This window comes from Hyla sarda, chromosome 9 (assembly GCF_029499605.1).
Source record: "Hyla sarda isolate aHylSar1 chromosome 9, aHylSar1.hap1, whole genome shotgun sequence".
Taxonomy (NCBI): Eukaryota; Metazoa; Chordata; class Amphibia; order Anura; family Hylidae; genus Hyla; species Hyla sarda.
The window spans coordinates 51260967-51269199 of record NC_079197.1 but is presented as its reverse complement, the minus strand read 5'-3'; the positions used below and the strand labels follow the sequence as shown (position 1 = coordinate 51269199).

At 40.2% G+C, this 8233-nt stretch overlaps 1 protein-coding gene across 4 annotated transcripts in view; it reads right to left on the bottom strand.

Annotated features, from left to right (window-relative positions):
- Positions 1 to 377: 377 nt before the first annotated feature.
- OPHN1 (oligophrenin 1) overlaps positions 378 to 8233 on the bottom strand; it is a 188716-nt gene continuing 180860 nt past the window's right edge. For all 4 annotated transcript variants that reach the window (XM_056541037.1, XM_056541038.1, XM_056541039.1 and 1 more), the window contains one exon: positions 378 to 3811. The gene's annotated coding sequence lies outside the window, so the exon portion shown is untranslated. The remainder of the gene's footprint in view (positions 3812 to 8233) is intronic.

Genomic DNA, 8233 nt, shown 5'->3' with positions numbered 1-8233 from the left:
CAGCATAGGTTGTCGAATATGGATCGCCCGGACCAGCCCACCCTTCCTTCCCACTGAGGAGAGGGGAGTAGAAAACAAAAGGGGGGTCTGGATGATGACGAAGACCGGGGGGATTGACAGGCGGAGATGGATGGCCGGGACCATCCCCACACAGCTAATGCCAGAAACGTTTTTTTGTTCACTCGAGTATAAGCCGAGGGGGGCGTTTTAAGCACGAAAAATTGTGCTGAAAAACTAGGCTTATACTCGAGTATATACGGTATGTAGTAAGATAAATGACTCCTCATACATTAAGACATATTCAGATGAAAGAATGGATTATCTATATGATTGTGTATTTCTTTCACTGTAAAGACACCAAAAGATGAACACAATAGTAACCTGCAATGTCACATTTATTGTCCTTCATACCTTGAAATACTTTGGAAATGTAACCATTCATAAAATAGGAATGACAACTAAATATTTACAGAGTAGTTTACAGAACTATTCACAGGAAAAGCTACAAGACAAATGTGCCAAAGGTTACAGGATTAAAATGTTGGCAGACTATAGAGAATAAAACACCCGATATTCTCACCTGCACATCACTGAACCACATAATGAGACTGCGGAGAAGATATAAGAGCACTGCTAAAAATGGAGAGTCCCGATAAGACACTTAAAGTGGAGTCCATAACTGGGAAGATCTTTGTACAAGTGTTTCAAGACAAAGCCATGATCATTCCCATCAATAAATCCTCTTTAGGACCGTGCAGAAGATGAAGTGTTCAGAGTCTCATCTCTGCTGCAACTTGAGGTCTTTAAAAGCTTTATTAAAGGGGTATTCTGGGCAAAAACATTTTATCCCCTATACAAAGGATAGGGGATAAGATGTCTGATCGCGGGGGTCCGATGCTGAGACCCCCCTGCGATCTCCCTGCAGCACCCGCATTCGTCACACGTCACACCACGCCCACTCCATTCATGCCACACCCCCTGCTTTTTTTGGATGACCTTTTGGTGGCTTCAGAACCAATTACCAGGTTTCCATAGTGTTATAGTCTCTACTTACAATGGTTTCAACATACAATGGTCGTCCTGGAACCAATTAACATTGTAACTTGAGGGACCACTGTACTTGTGTACCCTTTCACTTTTATCCTGTCTGTGTTGATAAAGATGGCTCTACTGGGAAATGATCTGTACAGAACAGGAAGTGTCAGCTTCGTTTTAGGCCTAATGGCCAGAATGGAAACTGCAAACTTTCCGGATTATTTAAAAATGTAGACAGTAAAATAAAAAAGCACCCTAAATTTTCATCAAATACGGTTAGGATAAAAACAAAATGTATATAATAGGTCATTTTCTGATGACGCATTCCCCATAACGGAATGAGATTTGAACAGCTTATAATTACTACCATTAAAGAACACCACCAGCTTTAAAACTTTATATTTCTATTTTAACTCCAGTGCTGCACAGTCCTTCATATATATATATATATATATAACTGGCAGAATTTTATCAAATGCTACAGGTAATGCTATATTACAAAGTGCCAAAAAGTTTAACTCAGGTTTAGAAAAAAATCATATCAATGGTGATAAGCTGAAATACCAAATACAGCTCATGGACAAGAGTGGAGCTGTTTCTAGAACAGATGAAGTAATTTATTACCTTTCGTATCATGGTAACATCTGTTATAGAAAATGAAAGAATTGAGCAGAAATAGTCTGCATGCACATCACGTTTTGTCCTTACGTTTGCCGGGTCCAACTAGGGAATTTCAAAACCGGGCGCTCCCGTATCCCAGCTGGACCACGCCGAATCTTATTCACTTAAAGGGTACCTCTCATCAAAAAAACTTTTGATATATTATAGATTAATGTATGCAGAATAACTTTACAATTGCATGTTATTAAAAAATATGCTTCTTTCTATTTAATTTTCCACTTTGAAGAAATGGCCACTAGGGGTCTCCCTACCAGTCCTGGCAGCAAGCATTTCAGACTCATGCTGGAGTCCTAAACACTACGAGCTGCCAGTCTGCTTTGTTCACAAAGGAGAACACTCAGAGCTGCCAGCCTGCTTTAGTCACAGCCTGTTTGGCTGTGACCAAAGCAGGCTGGCAGCTCTGAGTGTTTAGGACTCCAGCATGAGTCAGAAATGCTTGCTGCAGGACTGATCGGGAAAAATACAATAGAAAGAAGCATATTTTTCATTAACATGCTATTGGAAAGTTATTCAACATTCATTAATCTAAAATATATCAAAAGTTTATTTGATGAGAGGTACCCTTTAATTGAGTCAAACGGACTCAGATAGGTCAGCTAATTTTTGCCCCATATCTGGGTTTTGCGACTGGACCTAAAACTGTAGTATACCACAGTTTTAGGTCTGGTCACAAAACCGGATACGGGGCAAAAATGAGCCAACCGGAGTCACTAACCGGGTAGGATACGGGAGCTCCCGGTTTTGAAATTTCCCAGCCAGACCCGGCAGCTGTAGGGAAAAAACTTGATGTGAATGCAGCTAAAGAGGGATCCGCCAAATCTTTCTCCTTTTTATCCAAAATACATGGTACTCCAGCTGTCCCCATAGGTTTTGGCCATAAGCTCATGCAGGAGTTATTGGTTACTATGTTTACTCATGTTACTCTACATGACCTATGCATTGGGGGTTATGCAAATGGTCTGGAAATAGCATTAGGCCAGACAAGGGGACATCTTGGTCATATCAGGAAAGTCCATTCTTATTTGTTGGACTCACCTCTTGTTAAAAGGCACTGTACATTGCATTCATTTGTCAGTATACAACAGCCCTTCATCTACACCATTAAAAGTCTATTTACAAACAACTTGCTTAGAAGGTGAATAAAAATTGCAATATTCATGTGAACCTTCTACACACTCATTGCTTCCTTGACTGGTACACGACCCCACCAACACCTCTTCTTTTCCATTATTCTTCATCTTTTGTCCTTCATGGTTAATAAACTGATTGTAGAAGTTCAAAGCTACAGATATCGTGTATATATATATATATATATATATATATATATATATATATATATGAGAATTCTTTTAACCATATCTTTCTGCCTTGTACATATTTGTCATACATGTAATATATTTGCACTCTGTGCAGTGCTTTGATATTTATAGTTCTACTTTTGAATCTGATATCTGTATAGCACTCTCTGTTGTTTATAAGTATTTTTTAAAAATGTACAAGCTAATAATATCATTTGATGCTTTTATACTAACTACAAAAACACTGGTAAACAGTTTTACCTAAATGAAAATTCCAGATAATAAATAATACAATACAGTGCAGAATCTGTTCTCTTGTTCTTATACAATTCTCCCTTCCAGGTTTATGTATTTTGTTTTAACCATCCATTTCTTCTGAATCCTCTCAGAGATTTATCCTTGCAATGTGCAATAGATTCAGTTTAATCCATGTGTATCATATCTGGAAATACCTTAGTAATGTAAAGGAGTAAGATATGTGCAGATACATGGAACACAACTAGCTGATCCCCATATTATTACTTCAAAGACTCCCGGATTTTTATAGTCCATTCCTTGTACAAATAGGGTTGCGTAAGCTCTGATGGTTTTTTGCAGACATCACTTCTAGCAGTTGTACAGCACAAGGGACAAAGTCATTCTTTCCAGGAAAAAGTAATGGAATGGCTCAGTATGAATCCTGTTCACTAAAGCCCACTGCGGAATGTACTCCTTTGCCATATATGCCAGCGGGAACCACTCTGGCAAAATCATCTGCATCCTTCCTTGGACCAGCCATGGAACATGATTGTAAAATCCTGTAAAAAATATAAAAGTGCTGTTACAAACAACAGAAATCCATAAAAAAGACTAATGCTGGGTTTACACATAGTGGTTTGGTCACTATAACTTTAATTGTAATTTTTATCTGTATCAGATACACCCCTGGTTTTGGCTAAAAAATACTGACCAAAATGATAACAAAATGTTGACTACAATACTATGAGTGAACTCTAAGGCCCTCTGCACAGTCCAAAAAAGTGCAATTTCACAACAGTCTAGAACAGGGGTCTCAACCAGGGGTACGTCAAGGGTTATGTGGGCGTACGGCAATTCGCTGACAAATACCGGCAATGCATGACACATAAGGCATGTGTTAATAGGCATGTGTTAATACTGGCCAGGCCTTAGAGGGCCTGGACAGTATTTGTCAGTGCAGAGCGGGGATTGGACGCAGCAGTCGCCACGGCAGCTCACTATATTGCGGACGGAGCTGCGGCTGAGGCCACTTTACGTGAGCTGCAGTGGCTGCCGGGCCCGATGTGTGACATCCCTGACGCTGCTCGGAGATGCCGGCACAGTGCAGAAGGACGTCACCCGTCAGTGCGGCCCTCTGACTCCCGCCGAATGGGATAGACACAGGCCTGGTAAGCATGTTAAACTAAGTTTAACTTCGCAGTATGGGAGGGTGTTATTGTATGCATCTCATTTATTGGCCCAGGGGGATCGGAGGGGGGAATAATGGCAAAAGGGGATTAAGATGGAGGGGGGATTATGGCAATATCCCCTTGTGCCATTATTCTCCCCTCCCTCTGATTCTGTTTTGCCATTATCCGATTATGGCAAAAGGGGATCAGAGGGAGGGGGGAATAATGGCACAATGGGATTAAGATGGAGGGGGGAATAATGGCACAAGGGGATTAAGTTTCGCATTAGTATCGAATTAGAAAGGTAAGCACACTAAATTGACTAAATTTGTCCGGAACTTACGCGTGAGGGGTACCCGCGGACATACTTTTACCCTTTGGGGTACAGTCACGAAAGGTTGAGAACCACTGGTCTAGAACAGGGTACCTCAAGCTGTATCAAAATTACAACTCCCAGCATGCACAAACAGCCTCTGTAATTTAGCAAGAGCTGGATGCATACTGTTTGGGATACTATGGCTCAGAATACCACTAAAAGGTAAGATAAGTTTGGCTACGGTGAACATACTTTGTTAAGGCCCTTTTACACAGGCTCATTATGGGGCAAATAAGCATTCTCCTTCTTGTGTAAAAGGGCCAGCAATCAGCCGACACATGATCGATCTGACCTTGTAAAGCCTCAGCAAATGAATGTCAATCACTGACATAGGTGCTCTTCCTCTGCCGCCCATCAGCCTGTGTAAAAGGGCCTGTACATACAAGATTTAGCGGCGTTCTAAGTCATCCACACAACAGTATATACATCAGTATTTGTAAGCCAAAACTTACACAGAGAAAAACTATAAAGAAAAGATTTGCACTTTTTCTGTATTTTGGACCACCTCCTGATGCAAAATACTGACCCTGAATCCTGCCATGTGAATAAGGCCATATCCATGAGACACATGAAAAAAATAAATATTACTGACACAGCATAGAATATGAAGTGAGACTGTGTAGTTTGCATTACTGCATGTCATGATACTAGAGAGGAGGTCCTGTTGGCTAGATCATTATTTTCCTTTGTTTAATAAAGAAGATGTTCTAAACCTAAAGCAGCTAAAAGCACTAAGGCTATGTTCACATGATGGAATTACTGTGCAGAATTTTGCAGAATAATTCTGCAGCAGCAGAAACCCAATTATTTCAATGGGATTCTGTGCACAGGTTACATGGCAGAATTTTTTGCAATGTTCCTTGCGTGGAATTTCAAATTCCGGCATCCACAGAAAGAATAGTCATTGCTATTCTTTCTGCGGACTTCACAAGGAAATGCATTTCCGAGAGGTCCTAGCATTGGCATGTTCTCCGGGGCTTCACTGTCGATGGAATGTCTGCATGGAAATTTGCTGTGCATACATTCAACCGTGTCAACATGGCCTAAGGCAACCAGAGCTTCTATCTAGTGGTGGAAGATGACTACATGGGTAAAATAAAGCTTTCTGACTACTTGGGGTAGCCTTGTTGTGACTACTTCTGAAATGCAGAGCATGTTGTGACTACTGGGGGAGAAAAAGTTAACCACTAGCTATAAAAAAAAAAGTGGAAGCATACAAACCACAGATGCCTTTTTGTTAAGTATGAACATCTAGAAAATAAAGAGACATCTCAAAACCTGTCCTCTGCTGGATGCCCACCAAGCCATCCAACCCAGCTGTCATCTTCCTGTTTTGGCAGTCAGGACCCCAGGTTCTCATGGTATGTACACATAGGGGGAAATCTTTGTAGAGGAAGAGTGGTGCAGTTGATCACGGCAACCAATCATATTGCTTATTTCATTTTTAAAGGGAACTGTGAAAAATGAAATAAGCAATCTGATTGGTTGCCGTGGGCAACTGCACCACTCTTCTTCAACAAAGGTTTTGATAAATCTCCCCCATACTGTATTTCTACATTTTCTATTAAGAAGAAAATAGAGCAGAGGCGCAGCTTGTTGCTTCTGGGCCCTGATGCAAAATCTACAACAGGGCCCCATATGCCAATTATAATACTGGTCTCTTGTGAGGTAGATGTGCTTTGGGGCCCCTTAGTCACCAGGGCCACGATGCAACTGCTACCTCTATAGCTTCGCCCCTGTGACTAAGTAGTATTGTACTAACAATCCAGTGGTCGTTTGTGGGGCCCAACCTTGTGAAAGATCAGCAAACGAGCAGCAATCACAGAGATCAGCGCTTGTTATGTGCAGCCTGTTAGCCTGTCTAAAAGGGCCCTTTTTTTTTTAATTCCCAGTCTGTTCCGTTTTTTTTGTTTTTTTTCCTGTTGTACACCCACTTTTTGTTCTTTAATTCCTGACACTTTTGGGCCTTCTAATTTATGTCAATGAACCATTATGCAATCCTGGGATTATTCTAGTGAAGGACTATTTGGTGCTCACCAACTCAGGACAATTTCCATATCATCAGAACAAAAGAATGGTATTGTAAAATGATATCAACACAGTAATGCTGCATTTGTTAAGTCCTGGCCCAGTTTTACGATCATTACATTAAAAAAATAAAGCTGCTGTATAAATCTACACTTGAACAGTGTTTCGCCTTCTTCTTTGTGAGTGTGACATGAAAAAAGCTCCATCAGACCGGTATCTAATTATATTCAATTCAATGGTATTCTTCAAATCTTTTATACCTACTTTCTATTCTTCAAGCCCATAATTCCCAAAATCCACAAAAGAACTGAAGTATTGCTTCCTCAAAGGTGATTTAGGGTTCCAGTGAGAAGAACCATATAAAATGCATTATAGCTTGCCCTCTTATAAGTGTAATACAGGTAGCATGATTCCTAATGTTTATACCCATCCCTGATAATGCCTCAGAGCTATCTATTATGTTCTGGCAATATAAGAAAAAAATTAAAACAAAGCACAATGTATAGAGTATAAAAAATATGTATGTTACTGTCAGTGTGATCAGACACAGAGCACAGGATTGCTGTGTATTAGTATCTATTTAAAGGGAATGTTTATGTAAATTAGTTTTTCCTGCTTAGAGATAGATACTCAAAAATTATATTTTTTTGTTATCTGTTTTCTATCTATTTTCTGATTGTTATTTTTTAAAATTTCATTTTTGTTAATTTTTACGGGGGCTGCCATCTTGCCTGGGTTGTTTATAACAGCATTTAATGATATGCTTTACAGCAGGACCCATGGGCCATAGACAACAATAGACAGGACCTCTCCCATTCAGATGATGGGGTGCTGATCTCTACTGTGATTGGTGGGGATCCAGTGTTATCTCTCTAAGGGTATGTTCACACTACAGAGTGTGAACGGAAACTACGCTCGCTTAATTCAGCGAGCGGAGATTCAGACTGGCAGCCAGCGGCGGCGGTAGGACTGCGCAGCACTGCACCATCACCACTGACAGCTATGCAGTGCTCGCGGACTTCCGCGCAAAGAATGAACATATTCTTTCTTTGCGCTGAACAATTTCAGCAGCTGAATTGTCCGCCGCTGAAATTCCGCAGTGTGAACGGGTCTCGCAGAGACCCATTCACACTAATGTTTAGTTCACACCGTGGAATTCCGCGGGAATTCTGAAGTGTGAACATACCCTATCTTTTCACTCTGCTCTTGAAAAGAAAGGCATAACTGGGAAATTATCTGTACAGAACAATAAAGTACCAGCTTAGTTTTATCTAGTGGCCAGAATGCAAAGTGAATGATTTCAGGATTATTATAAATATAGATCGTAAAAAGTTAAATTATAAAAAAATAAATAAAATCATCAGAAATGATTTAAAAATATGGATAACATAAAACCTGATTTAAAAAAA